Below are 17,439 nucleotides of genomic sequence, written 5' to 3'. Positions count from 1 at the left end.
CTGAAATCAATAGACCACGCACGAAATTAGAATATGAAGCACGGCACTCGTGTCAAAGCAGTGCAGCGATGTGCCACGAACAAGAAGCACTGATTTTGCCCATCTCTAATTGCACTATGTCTCTAAGAGTGTCTCAAATTTGTTGATATCTTATGTTGTTAGTTGTTGCTGCATGTGCGAAGTCAAAAACTTATTTAAAAGTAAATACATTGGAAAACTCTAATGATTTAGGCTCCAAGATAAGTTTCAAGAATGCTAAAAAGCGATTTTTTTATAGATTGGAAAACTGTAAGTCGTGAAAAATATTAATTTTTAAAACAAACTTGTTTCCTCCCTTAGACGTTCGAGTTTTCCAAAAATTAGTGCGCACCCACACTATAAAAGAATACTTGCACTAAATTTCGACTTCGTGTCTCTCACCGTTTCAGCTGTGCGTTGATCACCAGTCAGTCAGGACAAATTGATTTATATACATGTATAGGTACTCTAACTAGATTTTATAATTTTATATATCCATATCATGTAAATATGAGCGCAAAAAGAGACATATTTATATTTATAGTGAAAATCACGGCTTTTTCAAGGCAGTAGTCGGTTTAACGGTATATGCACTCAAGGATAACTTCAATTTCTTATAACTACTAAACAGAGTAAACTATAGCACTGACTGTACTTAATTGCTAATTTTAAATGGCTTTATTTATTCTCTGGAGGCGTTAGGCAAGCAAACCGAACAATCGAAATGAAACAATCTCCAATAAAACAGTGAGAAGAAAGAGCCAGGTTTGTCAGTTACAAACAAACGCCTTCAATTATTTATTCATTTATTATTAAGTCTAAAGTTCAACACTTGCCAGCAGAAGAGATGGAGCAAAGAGCGGGAGAGTCTGCGAGAGTGTGTGCGAGAGTGTGTGCGAGAGTGCGTAAGAGAGCGTTGCTCACGCTGCAGATTTGAGCTTCAGTTTCTCTTCAACTGTTCTTCGTTCGCTCGGCCAGTCATCGTTGTTGTTTCTGTACAAACTTAATTGAGTTCAAATGAAAATGTCAACTCATGTGACACAACTTCAATAGGCAAGCAAATGCAGCTGACTACGTGTCTGTCCGTCTTTCTGAAAATATCTTCGTACACACACACACACACAGATGCACAAGACGGGTGTTAATGTGTGCTTTTGGTATCTACTTGTACACGTATGTACCCCTGCGTACGTATATTGCACGTGTATGTGTGTGCTTGCTGCTGATTTGACAGCCATTAGGCCATATGCAGTGCCTCCTTTTGATTAGCAATTTGTACCTTTTGTGAAAGTTATATCACTGCATGATAATTGCTGTCATCATGCAGCATATAAAACGTAGCATTTAGAATTTCCGTTGCATGGCTTTGCCGACATTAAAGCGAAAACGGAAGCGTGACTTCCCCAGCACAGACAAGGCAGCGGCAGCGGCAGCAGCAACAACACAGAAAAGCACATACTTGTACATACTTGTACATACTTGTACATAGGCAGCAGCCCAATGCTAAATGTTTGTCGCATTCGCTCTGTGTGTATCGTGTGGTATCTTGGTATCTTGCTATCGTGGTCTCGATACCAAGCCGTCGCAGTTGCACAACTTTTTGCCAACATTGTTGTCGTTGGAACATGAAAACTTTGAGCCAAGGCGTAGCAGGCACATTTATAATTAACATAATGATGGTATTTTACTAAACACCGTTTTCCGCACGATGCTCTTGTTACACACGTGTAAGCATACACACATACGGACACACACTCGCACACATTCACACACTCACATACACATATGACACTCGAGCCTGGGCATATGCGTCGTCGACACAAGGATCACGACGACGCTGCATAGTTGACATGAAATGCCAACTTAATGTCAGAAAGTTAACATGCCACTTGAAATTAACAAGCCGCGCGTTGTTTTGCGCCACCCAGTCAGTCACAGACCAGGCGACCCATTCCCATTCCCACTTCCATCCTCGTCCTCATCCCCCTACTCATCTACCACACTAAATCCTGCCTGTCAACAGCCTTTCCTTTCCCCTTTGCCACGAGGTGCCTGTAACCATTGTTATGGTGAAGTACACGCTCGGCGCACACACAGGTGAGCTGCATAAAAAATGTAAAATTTCATCTTTTAGTAAGCAATTGTAACGTTTTTTAAGTGTTGGCTAAGTTTTCAAGTGTGGGCCCGTTGGCTGGCGTAAGTTGGCAAGAGTAACCAAGGACTGGTTTTTGCTTGCCTTGCTTGAAACTGTCGCGCTGTTTAAAGCAACACACGCACACGCACACACACACACTCGCAGATAAATGTGCAGACACACACTTGTCCTTTATCGTCAGTCGCGCTAGTAAGCAAATTTTGCGCTGAATTAATAATTTATGCCTACTCGCAATTTTTTTGGACGATGAGCACATTTTGCATAATGAAAAAGGCTGATTTTGTTTCGGCGTTTTACGTAACTGGTGCAGTGAACGCCAAAAGGACCGGGAACAAAACGCAAATGTGGCACCGTGGCAAACAATCAGGCTGACAGGTCACGAAGAAATTTCAGTGAAAACATATTTTAAACTCGAGTGTTAGCCTAAGAAATTTAACATATCACCAACATTCTAATAATCCATAATTGAATAAAATAAAATGTTGGACAATCTCTCATTAAATAATATTGATAAGAGTTTAGGTCTCAACTGATATATTAGACGGCATCACAACTACATACCGTTTATTAAAAAGTTCAAAACCGAAAAATTTACGTTTATACGTAGAACCTTATTTGATGAACTTAAGAAAAAATTAATAAGTCTTCAATAAAAATGTGATTTGATTTCACTTATATTCGATTCCTTAAATTAAATAAAACGGCACGTTTGAGCAAATTAGCTTTCGGTTCAAGTGTTATTGTTTGTTCAGATTCTCGAGGGTACTGAGAAAATCCCGAACATTATATTGTTCTTATACTTATTAGTATTCTTATCCTATTACTTGTATTTGAGAAATCTTATACAAAACCCTGCCAAAGTATAAATCCAATGATTATTTCTTTTACTTGATCATTTCAACTTCAGAATTTGAATGGTTCAATATCAAAATTTTAATATAAACAGGAAACTTTTGTAAGATTTATATGAAACTAACAAGTGAGGGGTATGCTCATTCAACTTACAGACTAAAGAACTAGATGAAAACCAAAAGGCTTTACCAACGAGACATACTCGCATATCGATTTTGAGCGTCGACCATTTCCGATTTTGTCTTACCCTGACCGTTGAGTTAAGGTAAATGGCAAGGAAAGAATTGTATTTATTTTATGTGTACTTTTTATGTACAAACAAACGAAATCGAATAAAACGGCCACACAAACAAACGCACGCACAGAATATTTTAAAGAATTATAACATTAAAATGCACAGTCTTCCTTTAACATTAACTGAACGGATCTGCAAATTCGGAAGCGGAATCTATCAGTGAGCTAAGAACATACATATGTCATCTAGAATCCTTTCCGAATACAAATTTTGAATACAAATTTTGGAAGCGAGTTTAAATACCTTTCGATGGAACCATCGATTTCGATCGGCACACCCAATCACACTGTTATATTAGCGTAATGTGCTGACACCAAGAGCTAAAGATTTCGCCACTGCATGGATTGTCGTTCATGGCGAAATTAATATTTTTCAAAGCAAAAAAAAAATGTGTGCTCTTTTCGCATGCCCCCAAATTGGTCGTTAGCACTTTGTCAGGGCACTGAGCAGAGCGAAGGGAAGCAAAAGGTCGCTGTAAATTGCACGTGACATCAAAATGTAGACGGAGCAGGAGAGGTGGGTTTGGCTGCCACGTTCCGCTTGCTGTACCAAAACGATCATAAAATTAGCGCACAACAGCAAAACATGTGAAAAGCGATTTGAATTTGACACCATTACCTTCATTTGGCATCTCCCACTCCATCAGCACCGCGTCCTTGCGCCCCTGCCGCCCATTTCAAGAGAAGCAAGCCAAAAAAATCGCTGCCTGCTTGTGAGGCATATCTGAAACATATCTGCTACTTCTGCCGATACCGAAGTAGAGACTAGACACACACATAATGATGACGCACCAGACGCCAAACTCATTTGCATATGCGACGTTTATGGCGCCAGCGTGGGCGGGAAGGACACGGGTGCACAGTGCATAGCAATCTGAAGTGCGGCAAGGAATTTTACTGTTGTGCATTTTTATGAACGCCGAAGATGATGTCGTGAAACGCTTGCTCCGCATATTAAGCGACTTTTTACGAGACTGATAATAATAATGTGGGCGATAGGCGCACGTGTCAGTGCAGCAAACGCAGAAGGGGGCCGACTAATTATGAGTTGTAACAAAAATCATTGCCTACTTACGCGCGCGCTGTCGTTTTAATAAAGTTCCCATCACACCGTCGCCCGTCACCCCACATGTCCTCGCCTGTCCATTCCGGTTCTCCTCAAAACTTTAAGCCTATGTACGTGTCGTTAGCAATCAATAGACCTATTGTTGTCCGCTTGCTGGCAACTCGAAACCCACTTGAAAATTGCTAAAAATGTGCGCAATCTTCATCGCAGGCCCGGCAACAATGCGACATTGCGTTTAGCTGACAGCACTTGAGTTGTAACAAAAGACGAGGCAAGGCGCAAGTATCCACACACCCACACACCCACACACACACATGCAAGTGTACGGCAATACTGTGCTGGGTGTAGCTGTACACAGCCGCAATTATATTACAAAACGGTGCAATTAAGCAAACGATGTAGGCACAGGCAAAGGCATGACAAGCAGCGGCTGTAACTAAATATATTTTTATATATACTATATACTCGTATACGAGTACATATGTATATAAACTTCCGCTGTCAACGTCTCGCCCCAACGTCGTCAGCACCACCCAGTCAACTAAGTCGAGTGTACTCTTGAGATGAAAAAAAATGCATATTTCTGCATAGCAGACAAAGTTGCTCCTAAATCCAGCCCAGACCCCATGGCCCGGACCTGCTGCTATGTGTGAAACGTGTTCAATTGATATTTGTGCACGCGCCGTGCCAAAGAAAAAGTTATAAATAAAAAGAAGCAGGCAACTTGAACCAAAACTGCAATATTGCTTTATGTGAGCAGCGAGCGGTTCATGGATAACGCGACCAAGGGTTGGCAGTGGCGGTGGCGTCGGCAGCTTGAGTCTGAGGGCCAAAAAGGGGCAAAAACCCTTACAAGTCTAAAAATACACATAGACAGCAAGACACAATCACAGAGCTAGGCAAACACTTGGCCTAGCCCGGCCTCGTCTGCCTTGGCTCAGCTTGGAGGAGGCTATGGGTATGGGTATGGGCGTAGATGATGGTGATTCTGAGGTCGGGGAAGAGAGACTGTGCACAAGGAGTAATGTGTGCTGCTTTCCTGTCTACCTCCCCCTAAATAAGCTACTTTGCTTCAAGTTTTTAGCGCTGGCAACGCCAGCTGAGAAAGTCAAACAAGTGGACGTTCTGTTGATTGTTGAGTGCCTCGAACAGCCACCAAAGCTGGCAGCAGCGCGACCATGGCCAGCCTTATTGCCAATAGTTGGTATTGGCTAAAATTGGCCGTGTTTTCTTTTGGCTGTCACACATTCCCCGAGCCCAGCCAAGCAAGTGAACGGTCGGAAGAACGAGCGATTTACCTGCATGTGCAGCTGAAATGGATGCCCAACTGCATATTGAAATTTTTACGAGTACATAGCAGCCAAAAATCGTTGTCGATGGCGATAGTGCGGACTTGGCCATTTATTCGAGCGGCACAAATTCAAACATTTGTGTAGCTGCAAATTGAAAAAGGTACTGGACGAAATGAAAAATTACTTATAAATCGCGCCTGGCGACGAGACTGACAGACATTGATAGTGGGATTCTTTTCTTCCTCCATATCTTTTTCCCATTTGTGTGTCACCTGTCTGGTGTAGTTAGCATTACAAAAATCGACAAATTGCACCACATGAGCTGTGACTAAATAAAATCGTTAAATTTAGAATTGCCGTGAAAATACACATTTACTTATTGATGATCAGATGTAGGGATTGCTTTGAATGAGGTTAGAAAGTAGGTTTTATCCTCAATTCAGCGCTTACTTTATAATAGAACAGCAAAGTAATCGATGTTGGCTGCATCAATCTTTTTATTTTTTTCCAATTTTCTCAAAACATTATCAGCTTTACTTTCAACACATATAATGTTTAAAATCTTCTTTAAGATTTTGCCGATATGTATCTATCTTTGTTATATCGTGGAATATAAATCCAGTGTCAAAATAAAGCGATAGATTGCATGAAATTAAGGCCGACCGTGCTTAAAGTCGTCCCTTAAGAATCCTTCAATCAAGCCCAATTCTGATTAATTTAGTCTAAAAACGTAAGAATATTGATTTTTTCAAGAGAGCCTGAAATATTGATAAAGACTTAAAATCTCACACCGGCCACTCCCATCCTCTCACAATTCAATCCGAAACGTGACTAATTTAGTCTTAAACGTAATACAAACTTTATATGCACGTTTCCGGGCTGACTCTTGGGTATAGATAGCATTGCACAATACGAGAATGTTTGCTTTGCAATAGTCTACGAATGAAAGAATGCAAATTGCTTCTAAGCCTTTTTGACATAGCCAGATTTTGGAGAAGGAAAGCGAAAAAGTCATGCTGCAAATGATTTTTTGAAGATTTTCGTTGCCTGTGAAGCTCGCTGCGTGAGTGTATGCCAAATGTATGTATCTTTCATTTCGATGCTCCTGCATTCATTTATGCAAACATATGCAGCGTGAACAGTGGCGTTAGGCCTGACAGCAGACAATAAAGAACGAAAAACCGCGTAGCTTTGCCTAAAAATGTGCCACTCTGGCAGCAAGCCCAGCATCCTCGAGGCCAGAATGCTGTCAGCAGTCAAAAATGCAGCCAAAAAAATGTACGTGTACTCTCTCCGTGATATGTGCATGGCAGTTCGCTCGTGCTGTTATTGTTTGTACTGCTGCAGGGTCAGCTTGTGTCTGATAAATCCTTCCACAGCTTTCACACCTTGTATGTCACTGGCTCGTCTAAGTACTTGCCTTGCTTGGTCGCTATGCAGCTTTCCGGCATTGAAAAGTCTGCCACGGTCCTTAATCATCATGAGAACTTTATTGGGCTAATACCTTGAATTTATTATTCAAGCATAAAAGCAATAAAAACAGGTGACTGTAAGCTTACCTGAGCTCGCACAGTATACATACACACCTTCACAAAATATAAGCAGCATTGTGCTCAACTGAAATTTCAATAATTATAATCTAGCAATAACAAGAAGAGTAAGGGCAAGAGGTAGGGGTGGTGGCAACAAAAGCTGCTGCGACGCGAAGGACGAACCAATAAGACAAAATGTTTACCAAACGTAAATAAAAACATAATCACACACACACACACACAGCTACTCCCCAAACTCACAGGCAATCGGCGGCATTCAGTGCTTGGCACACGTCCCAGTCCCCCCATATCCACGTTCGTGGACGCCTCACCCTCACTTTTGCTCTCAACCGCCCCTGAAACGTGCAGCTCACGTCGCTGGTTGTGTTGTTTAGCTTTTTCATACACCATTTATATAACCAGAGTCGTCTGCCACTGGCTGATTCATGCTGCAGCCGCTTCGGCTGCCTCCAACTGCCTCTGCCCGCCTCTGTCTGCCTCTGTCTGCCTCTGCCTGCACGGGCTTCTTCAATTTGACGTGTGCTCGTTTATCATTCATTTTGCGCTCGTTTACATTATTTGAACCTAAAACATTAAATTTTAGCACGTTTTGCCTTAACGTGCGCTCATTTCGTTCCGTATTACGCACGCCATAAAGCTTACCCCGGTTTTGTTTGCCGCTGATCCTTTATACTTTGCTCCTGTCGCACGCACCAATTCAGCCAAAATGAAGGCAAGTGACGCATGGCTTAAATGTCTTACCTTTGACAAAATTTAAACAACATAAACAAGCAATATAAAACTGAGTTCTTTCAGCGAGTTTTAAAAAACAAATGACTTAGTTTTTACTCACCAAACGGGACGAAACCATAGCCAGAGAAATGGCATTACATAAAATAAAATAAGAATGGAATGCTGTAATCAAATAGGCCCTGTATTTCCTCATATAGCTTGTGTCTACTCACAAATGAAAAACGATTTATTTCTCAAATTTGTTAAATTAAATTAATTGAAGAAATTAATATTGAATGTCATTAAAATACCCTGTACCAAAAAAAACATCCGTCATGGTTACTTATGTACACTCAAAAAAATTGCATGGTCCAATTGAATATTTTCATTTTCTATTCATTGTTCTAATATTTCGAATTTCAATCAAATATAATATAAAATTTGAATACTTTTCTGAACATTAGTTTTCAGTTTTGTTGCGGTTAATTTCAATATAATGGAAATAAGCTACATTTTAATATTTAGTTCAAATATTTCCAAATGTAAAATAAAGACAAAAATTCACTGGAATTTCTAACTCGGTTTCTGTGGCTTAAATAAATAATATACCTTGGTCGTCAATATTGATCTGGACCATTAATACTTAGTTGGAAATGTTAATATTTAACATTAAAAGAGCTCTTGTTTCCAATGCACTAATTTAGGAATATAGACTTAACGGATTTGGAGATGCTGCTTCCATCTGCTTGTTATATACTCGTACTTTAATAATTAATAAGAAATAATAAGTCCTTTTGACTCTACCTACGGGCACAGGGGTATATAAATAAAATATGGGAATATAACAATAAATAAATTCGTAGAGAGATCTGTTATGTACATTTTCAACTTGCATTTTCTATTTGCCTGTGTATCAGAATACTTTCACGTATATCATTGTCAAAATTCCATTATTAATATTTTGGGAATCATTCAAGCAAATGCCCGTGAGCAAAGTCGAAAATGTGTTTCTCATGCTCATACATAGGTAAAATGTGAACACTGAGCAAGTGAGAAACGCACGCCCTTGAGCAAAATTAGAGTAGTGAGCAGTGAGCAGATGTTGAATTAGGTAAAACGGCCCATGAGCAATTGCTACCCACAAAGCAATGAGGTCGCGGTAGAGCAGTGTCGTTGCAATTTTTGAAGGCAGCGCTATGTTTGTATGTATCTACTATATGTACATATATATGAGCATCTTTGATGTATGTAATATATGTATTGCATGTTTGGCATTTTCTTTGTTTTTATCAAAATTAATACAGGGAATATAGAGTACTTGTGCGCTTTTATGACATTTAAAATTCAATACTCATAATGGTATTGCCCAGAATGCAGACAATGTTAGCTGACATTTAAGACATGCGGTCGAGCATTACATAAATCAAAATGTGGCGGCAGTTACATAACTTTTAATGTTGCGAAATATTCAACAAGCACACACACACACCAGCAAAAGTACTAGTATACTCGTATTTGTGTACGTGTGCAGAAAACTTGCTACCACCGTTGCCGTTAACTGAAAAACTTATTTTAAACTTTTAAATTAATTTTATTTGCACCAAACTATGACTCGAGCGCAACCAACTGCGCACAACTCCACATTCGAAATGCTAAATACAAAATGCCAAACGTATCTAAAAGTTCATTTTTGTTTTCTTGGCTCCCTGGTTCATCGTCATCGTCTTCATTTGTCCTCTAAATCCGAACTTCTATAAGTGAAACAGCAGCAAGTAATTTAAATAACTAAATTGCTTATAGTTGCAGATTTTGTGCAGAGCACAAGACACACAAGCATACACGTGTAGCTTAGAAAGTATACGTACAAGTGTAGAGCGTATACATACGCTCTGTATTGTAGTTTCTGTGCACACTGCGGTATATACATAGATATACTCGTACTTAAATTAAAGCTTATGGTTCAATCAATCTAAGGACTGTTTTGATCACACCTTTACACTACACTCGCAATATTTAAAAATTTTCACTTATGATTCAATTCTAAATAAATTATATTCGAATAATCTTATTCGCATTAGCTCAAGATCTATAAGTCAGTTCGCATTGTACGAGTGTAATATTATGATCTTTATATGTTAAGATTTAGATTCTGACTTGTATACCTATTCCATAGTATTCTTTTATATGAGTGCTTCTGGTGCTTTGACAGTTCCTCGTGTCTAAGAATTTTATAACAAATTCATTCGAATAATTATATATGTGGCATACTTACCGTAGCTCAGACTATGTGAAGGTTTTGATTAAATTTATATCGATTATATTAAAATGTATTCATATACGAGTTGGGTATGGTATGAGAATGGTAAAAAGAACATATTCTGTTTGAGCAATATAAAAGTTTTGAATTTCGGCAGTTACACATCGTTCAGTGCCCAAAGTTGGTATGTGGTAAAGATGCTCCTTATTTAAATAAAATGTGGAGCGTCTTATGGCTATTACTTACATCAAGGATATTATTTTACGTCCACCAATGCAAGACAAAGCGATCGATATATTACTCGATTGTATTCGATATTAAATTAAGTATGTCCACGATTAATAAGTAGTGTTAACTGTATCGGTACTTAAAAAATATAAATATCTCATTTGACTCTTGTCTGTACATATTTCACATTACCAACCTTGCGAACGATTTTCATTTCAACTCGAAACTCCTAATCATGCTTAGGACCTCTGTGGAGTCTCGATCGATGAAATATCGTGCACGCCCTACGACTGTATTAGAAAGCGTGGCTGGCGACCAAGCACCTTGCCCACCTGTCAGTCACTTTCATTGCTGTTCGTTCTGGTTGTCGTCATGTCAGTTTATGGTTATATTTTTTGCCTTATTTTATGATAGTGTGTTCTGCTCGTCTACATCACGCACACTTCCCATGAACCAAAGGTCGCGAACTGGGACGGGTATGGGGACGGTATGGGGAATGTCCATCCGCAGTCAAGTGTTGATGTTGTTGGCACAACAAACTTGGTAAATTACATTTTGTATTTCTTTTTACTGTTTTATGTCCTATTCGATTTTTGTGCCGTATACATACGTGTATTCGCGTACACCACACACACACAAACAACACATTCGCTCTTGTGTGCTTTTAGGCCTGCTCCTTAAACGCTGTCAATTATCAAAGTAAATGAGTCGCGCAATTGCGTAACAGTTGCGTTCGTTTCTGTTTGTCGTGTTTCGGGGCAACTTGACGAACGCATGATGTTAAAATAAAAATAATAAATAAAGTGCTTTTATTAATATACCATTTCTCTCCCTCTCTTTCAGGTATGTACAATGCGAGTAGATAGCGACGCTTTGTGAACGTTAAGTTCGGTGAGTTGCATACGACGCCATTTTGCAGCCTGGCGCACTTCCGGCTTGCAATTTTATTGTTACTGTTGTCACTGGCGCTGTTGTTGTAACAACTTTCCAGTTTTTAGCACTTGTGAAAAGTTTATAACATGCTGTCATTATGAGGCGGTTGGGCGGGTGGACGGTGGGCCGGAGGGCCGGAGGGCACTTTAGGTTCTGCCGCTTCCGCCATTTTGTTTGCACCATTGTACTCTTCTTCTGGCTTTCGTGCAAGCGTCACTGTAATTTCTTGACGTTTATTTTTCGCGTTTTCTGCGGTAAGTTTTCCAGAACGTTGTCGGGGACGACGACGACGATGATTCTGAAGACAATGCTGCTGCCAATGCCCGTGGTAACGATGAAGTTTCAAGTGTGTGCACGCGCGTTTTCTTCCACTTTTTCTGTTTGGCACTTTTTGAATGTCGCCTTCTAAATATAATTAAAATGCTTACAAATGTTTGCGAAGTTGAACGATAAAATAATCATTGCGTGCACTGGTAATGGTAAATCCATAAATGAAATTATAATTGGTGCAGCTCCACGCAACGGAGTAAAGGTCGTATAAGGGTCCGGGGGTTGTGCACACGTCGCACAATCAACATCTAATTTGTAGCTTTAAATAAAAATGCAATAAAATTATCAGTGCAACGTGTAAATGCTTAAAAAATTGACGATTGCCCTCACACACCTACACACACACACACAACATCATACCCACACTAAACAGTGCATGTGAGAAAGTGTGGCATACATTGAGGCGTGCCAACTACTTATGCTTACGGAGCACGTAGGCGATAATGTTTGCCTGCCAAGTGAGCGTCAACCCCGGCGTCAGCAGCAGGCGGCATGCTTTACATTGCCAGCACGCTAAAAACTGAAAAATAGCGCCAGCAGATAAAACTTTTTCTGCATTGCGTTATACTCGTATACACATACACGCATTTCAGTGTGTATATGAGGCTGTGTCTATACCTGTGTCTATTCATACTTGTATATATGTGTCTGTGTGCTGTCAACGCTGCCTGCCATTCATAAATCTCATTTGAGTGTAACATATGCCGAAAAATTAGTCAACTGTTTGTTGCTTGACATGTATGGTATACGGCACTGACTTCTTGCTTACAGCTCCGTGTATCGCATGCACATTGAATCTGTACATTATAATTGGATTTATGGCGGCAAAAAATGTGTCGCAGCATTTCAATTAAGCAGTTTAGTTGGTGGCGCGCCTACCTGCCCTTGGCCTCAGATATTTTTATAGCCTGTACCCAAAGGGTAAAAGGCTATACTAGTTTTGAGCGAATGTATGTAACACACAGAAGAAGGCGTGACTGTCCCCACAAAGTATATATATTATTGATCAGGATGACAAGGCGAGTCGATGTAGCCTTCTGTGTCCTTCTGTCTGTACGAACGCAAGGATCTCAGAAAGTATAGGAGCTAGAACAACCAAACTTGGTATTCAGATTCTCCTAAGACCGAGAAAATACTAGCATAAGTTTTTTTTTTTAGTTTTCGATGCACCCCTCCACTCTCCCGCAATTCATGTTTTTCATACCTCCTGTAATTCTTGAAATTTTGAACTCAAATTTGGCATATGCATCCAGTCTGTGCTTATCTGTCCGTACGCCATCATGATAGGTCAATTCTGTAGAAAGTTATAGCCCTAAATAAAATCGCTGCCCATGCGCTGCCTGCAGCTCTGCCCGCAGCTCTGCCCTCAGCTCTGCCCGCAGCTGTTGTTGTTGTTGCTACTTTGGTTCAACTTTGTGCTGCATACATATACGCATATAAACACGCATTGACGCGATGATGTAAATATACGCTGTTAAAACTGTACATAAACATGTCTTCTGTGTATTAAATCAATTTTATTTATTAATTTAATCAATTAATTCAATTTTTGTTAACAATTTTATTTAAAAAAAAATTTTTTTTTTAATTTTCCTTTTTTGTGGTGAGTACAGGCTATTTTACTGCCGGGCTTGCTCGACTGTAGCGTTCTCTCTTTTTATATAATAAATAGTTTTGTTGTAGTAGTGTTTTTTTCGGATGCTTTCACGTTTCCACAGGTATAAGTGATTTTTCGTAACTCCGTTCACATAAACATATCACATATCTGAAAGTCTATAAAAGCTCTCTATCTCCAAAGCAAACTATCTATGTGTACGCAGTACACTTTTTCGTTTCCTAAAAATTGTGCAATTATTTCTTTTTCGAATTCGCCAACATGTTTCGGTTGGCGCGTTTTATTCCATTTCGTAGGTTGTAACGGTTACAGAAGGAATTTGGGACTAGGTGGTCGACATGAGTAGGAGCGGCACGCTTAGAGTTCCGGCTCTGGCTCGTCGGCAATTGGGTGGTGTTCTTTACCTCCTACGTCATGTATGTCCCATGCTTATTATTTATTTTAAATAAGCGTGCATAAGACGAGAAAACAAAACCGGAAGAGAAACACTTAAACTGACTTCGGACGGACTTGCACCTACACTAAACTGCACACACATGATCAGAACTCAGATGTTGGCGAGTCTGAATACGCCCTCCCTACCTTGGTCATTACTAAAAGCCACATACAGAACAAAAAAAAAGAATATTAACAATGACCCCTTTGCTGGAAACAAAAACTTACGAAGGCATTGGGTTTGGCGTGAAATCAAAAAAATGATAAATTAGTAACACATTATAATTTATTTAAATGGGAATAAAAATTAGAGTGTTAAAGGAAAACATAAAACAAATTGCTGAACATACTATTACTAACAAATTCAATAAATCGAAAAATAATAAAAGAGAAAAAAAATTACAATATTAAAAAAATTGAACCTTTTAAAATAAAAATAAATATTGCTCGAAGAAAAAAAAATTCATTAAACAGCCGTTCAGTGGCGTAGAGAATAAAAATAAATATAAACTTTCTTTAGTGAGTATTGCGCTTCCAATGACCCATTTTTTGAAATCAAATGCAAATAAAAGAATAAATAAACAGCTGTCTACTTACGGCTGGGCTGCTGATCCCACGCAGAAAGCGCTTTCCGTCTGGAACGAGCGTAGCTGTAAAAAAGACACCGCGCTGGAATAAGAGCGCGCAAACAAAAAAAACCGCGGGAAGCAAAGTAAAGCGCACAAGCGCGAGAGAGAACCAATAATCGCTCTCACGTTCTCACTAAAAAAAATTGGTGCCTTCCGAATTACGGAATAAGGCAACAAGAAAAAAAAATGCAAAAAAAATAAAACAGTGGCTTAACAATTAAAACCATACATATCACGAGCACTTCAAATAAAATTTTGCCACTGATTTGGACAAATTAACATATATAAAAAAAACTAGCCTAACCTTATAAATACTAATACGCCGGCATACGGCTTCTTCGGCGCTTGCGCGCCACTGCAATCTTACCCGAATTTACTCGGGTTTTTTTACTTTTTTTCGGGCACTAAACCGACACCAACAACAACAAAAATTAAGAAAAAAAAATGGGTAACACCTCCGGGCGAGTTCCGATACTTATTTTAACGTTTGGTCGCCGATTTAAAAAGGGTCGCGCCCCGCCGACGTTTGGTCGCTATAGCCGCCTTTTCTACACTCCCAAATTAAAGTAGAAGCTGCCGGGTGTTGAGTGGACGGGAAAGCTAGCCTGGAAGTTGCTCTCTTCTTTTTTTTCTGCCGTTTATTCTCCCTCTAGGCACTGCGGCCGACCGAGTGGAAGTCCCAGGCAAGGTTTGTTGTTGCAGACAGCTGATCAAGGCCCTGCAAATTAATTTAATGCCTATCAGACTGCCTTGCCTAAACACTTGTTGCAAAAAAAAATCACGCAATCTGTAACTTACCGAGGTCTGATACTTCTTCCGCAAATATTTTAGCGGCTTTGATGGTTGTACCCTTCAAAGCGGTTAAACAGAACAATTACACTCTTTTGAATTTAATTTGTGAACTTTATTTTTTTTTTCCACAAAAGGCACAAGCATTTGCTTTCTTGCCAGCGGAAGAAAATTTGACTTTTTTTTTTTTTTTTATTTCGACAAGTTGAACTTAACACTTCATACACTTCTGGCTTGATCGACGTTCGGAATAAAAAAGAGCGAACGTACTACCGCTGGCGCGAACGAAAGCTTTTAACATAGCGTCAGTGAAAGGCGCCAATTTCTTCCTTTTGTTGACGTTTGCTGCTGCTATTTCACTTTCACCTTGTACCTGTTAAAGGCTACTGTTTAGCTTGACCAACAGATGGCGAGTCGTTAAATTTTAAAAATAATTAAATTTAACGTACAGGCTACAAGTCACGCTACAAGGTATTTCATATATTTGTTATCTCTGACCAAACTCTGCCCACAGCTGTTTTTGCTGCTTTGTCTCAACTGTGCACTGCACACACACGTGAACAAATAGTCACGCATAGACACAATCCAGATGTAAAAGTGCAGTCATATCTCGAAGGAGAATTTATTCTTTAAATCATTTTATTTAGAATTTTGTTTGTTGTAATTTTTTCAATTTTGTTAATTCATTTAAATTTATATAACTATTCCATTCCATAACCCTTTCCTTTCTTGTTACTTATTGTGGAAACTATTTGTAAAATGGACACGTTTACAATTATGTATGTGTCAGATCATGATTCTCCCTCGATCTCGATTGATGTCGCTGTTGTTGGTGAACCACCCCTCGAGTTGCTCCTTCTCTTGACCGTGTAATGCCAGATATTTATCGGCATTATTGACAATAACGCTTTTATCGATTGTTCAAATAAATTATGCCTTTATCAATAAAGTGAAGCCAGTTGCGCGGCACGCATCGACATTGCCACAGTCACACGTTTGCAGTGTTGCTACGTGACGCTTCATTTGCAATGTATATATGTGAACAGGGCAGGGCCAAGATTTGTTATGGCCATAATTTAGACAGCCAAATCAAGTGGGCTTATGTTTATGTGTATTTATGAACTCTGCGTGGGGCGTGCTGCTAAGGTGCTGCCTGGATGTTGTCAGAATGTGGGGAGAGGGTCGTGCACTACAGGCCGCATAAATTTTTAAAATACGTTGGCAGCCTAAAAGCAAGCAACAACTTTTTCGGCGAGGCACAGACACAAATCAAAATGAAATTGTTTAAGTGATTTTTCATTTTGCGCTTTCAACTTATTACGTTAACATAATTTCTTTTGCGAACGTGGGTAAACACAGGCAGCAGTGTCGAGCATGATTGCACGGGGCTGAGGTAACTGGAGTGGTGTTGGTGGTGGGAGCCATGTTGCTTGTGGTACTGCTTTTGGCGCTGGCTGCCGCAGCTTGCTCCTTGCTCCTTCCAGCCACTTCAAACAAACAAGAGCCAAGGCAAAATGGCAGCATAAGTGATTTTTGCGACACTTTGATACACACATTTATATAAATATATAAATTACTTGCTATGGGTCCAAAGTACGCTTTACCAACTGACCGAAAAAGCTTTCCGCTCTTTAAATGCATAGCGGACGGAGAGGAGTTGGTACAAACAATAAAAAACAAAGAGAACCAAGAAACAGCTCGCATAAAACTCTCTTTACTAATTAAGAACATGATGACAAACAACCGAACCAACACAAGAGATCGCGCAATATTAGACACAGTGGAACAAACCAAAAAATTTCTGAAAACTAATGACAACATTTTAATATTAACTTCGGACAAAGGAAATAAGACGGTAGCCATGGACAAGGAGGAATATAATATCAAAATGACGGATATACTAGGAGACGCAAACACATACAGAACACTCAGGCAAGACCCCACGCTTAGGCTACAGAATAAAAACAACAACTTCGTTGACAAACTACTCCAATTGAACATAATCACAAAGACTGAAAGGAATAAATTAGTTACAAGCACTGCACTACCACCCAGGATCTATGGACTACCGAAAATACACAAAAAAGGAACACCCCTGAGACCGATTTGTTCGTCAGTCGGTTCCCCTTGTCACGAACTTAGTAGATACATCGCTGGGATATTAAAGAACCTGACCAATACCTCACCATATAACGTTAAAAATTCCTCAGAGTTTAAAGACAAGGTCAACAACACTTATATAGTAGACGATGAGATTTTAGTTTCGTTCGACGTGGTGTCTC

General features: G+C 39.6%; 1 protein-coding gene across 2 annotated transcripts in view; it reads left to right on the top strand.

Annotated features, from left to right (window-relative positions):
- The window catches only part of LOC115633933 (matrix metalloproteinase-2), a 100,650-nt gene that overhangs the window by 46,059 nt on the left and 37,152 nt on the right, over window positions 1–17,439 (top strand). The gene's annotated exons all lie outside the window — the stretch shown is intronic.

Source organism: Scaptodrosophila lebanonensis, unplaced genomic scaffold, assembly GCF_003285725.1.
Source record: "Scaptodrosophila lebanonensis strain 11010-0011.00,11010-0021.00 unplaced genomic scaffold, SlebRS2 tig00000001-arrow-pilon, whole genome shotgun sequence".
Taxonomy (NCBI): Eukaryota; Metazoa; Arthropoda; class Insecta; order Diptera; family Drosophilidae; genus Scaptodrosophila; species Scaptodrosophila lebanonensis.
This window is presented reverse-complemented; position numbering and strand designations above follow the sequence as displayed.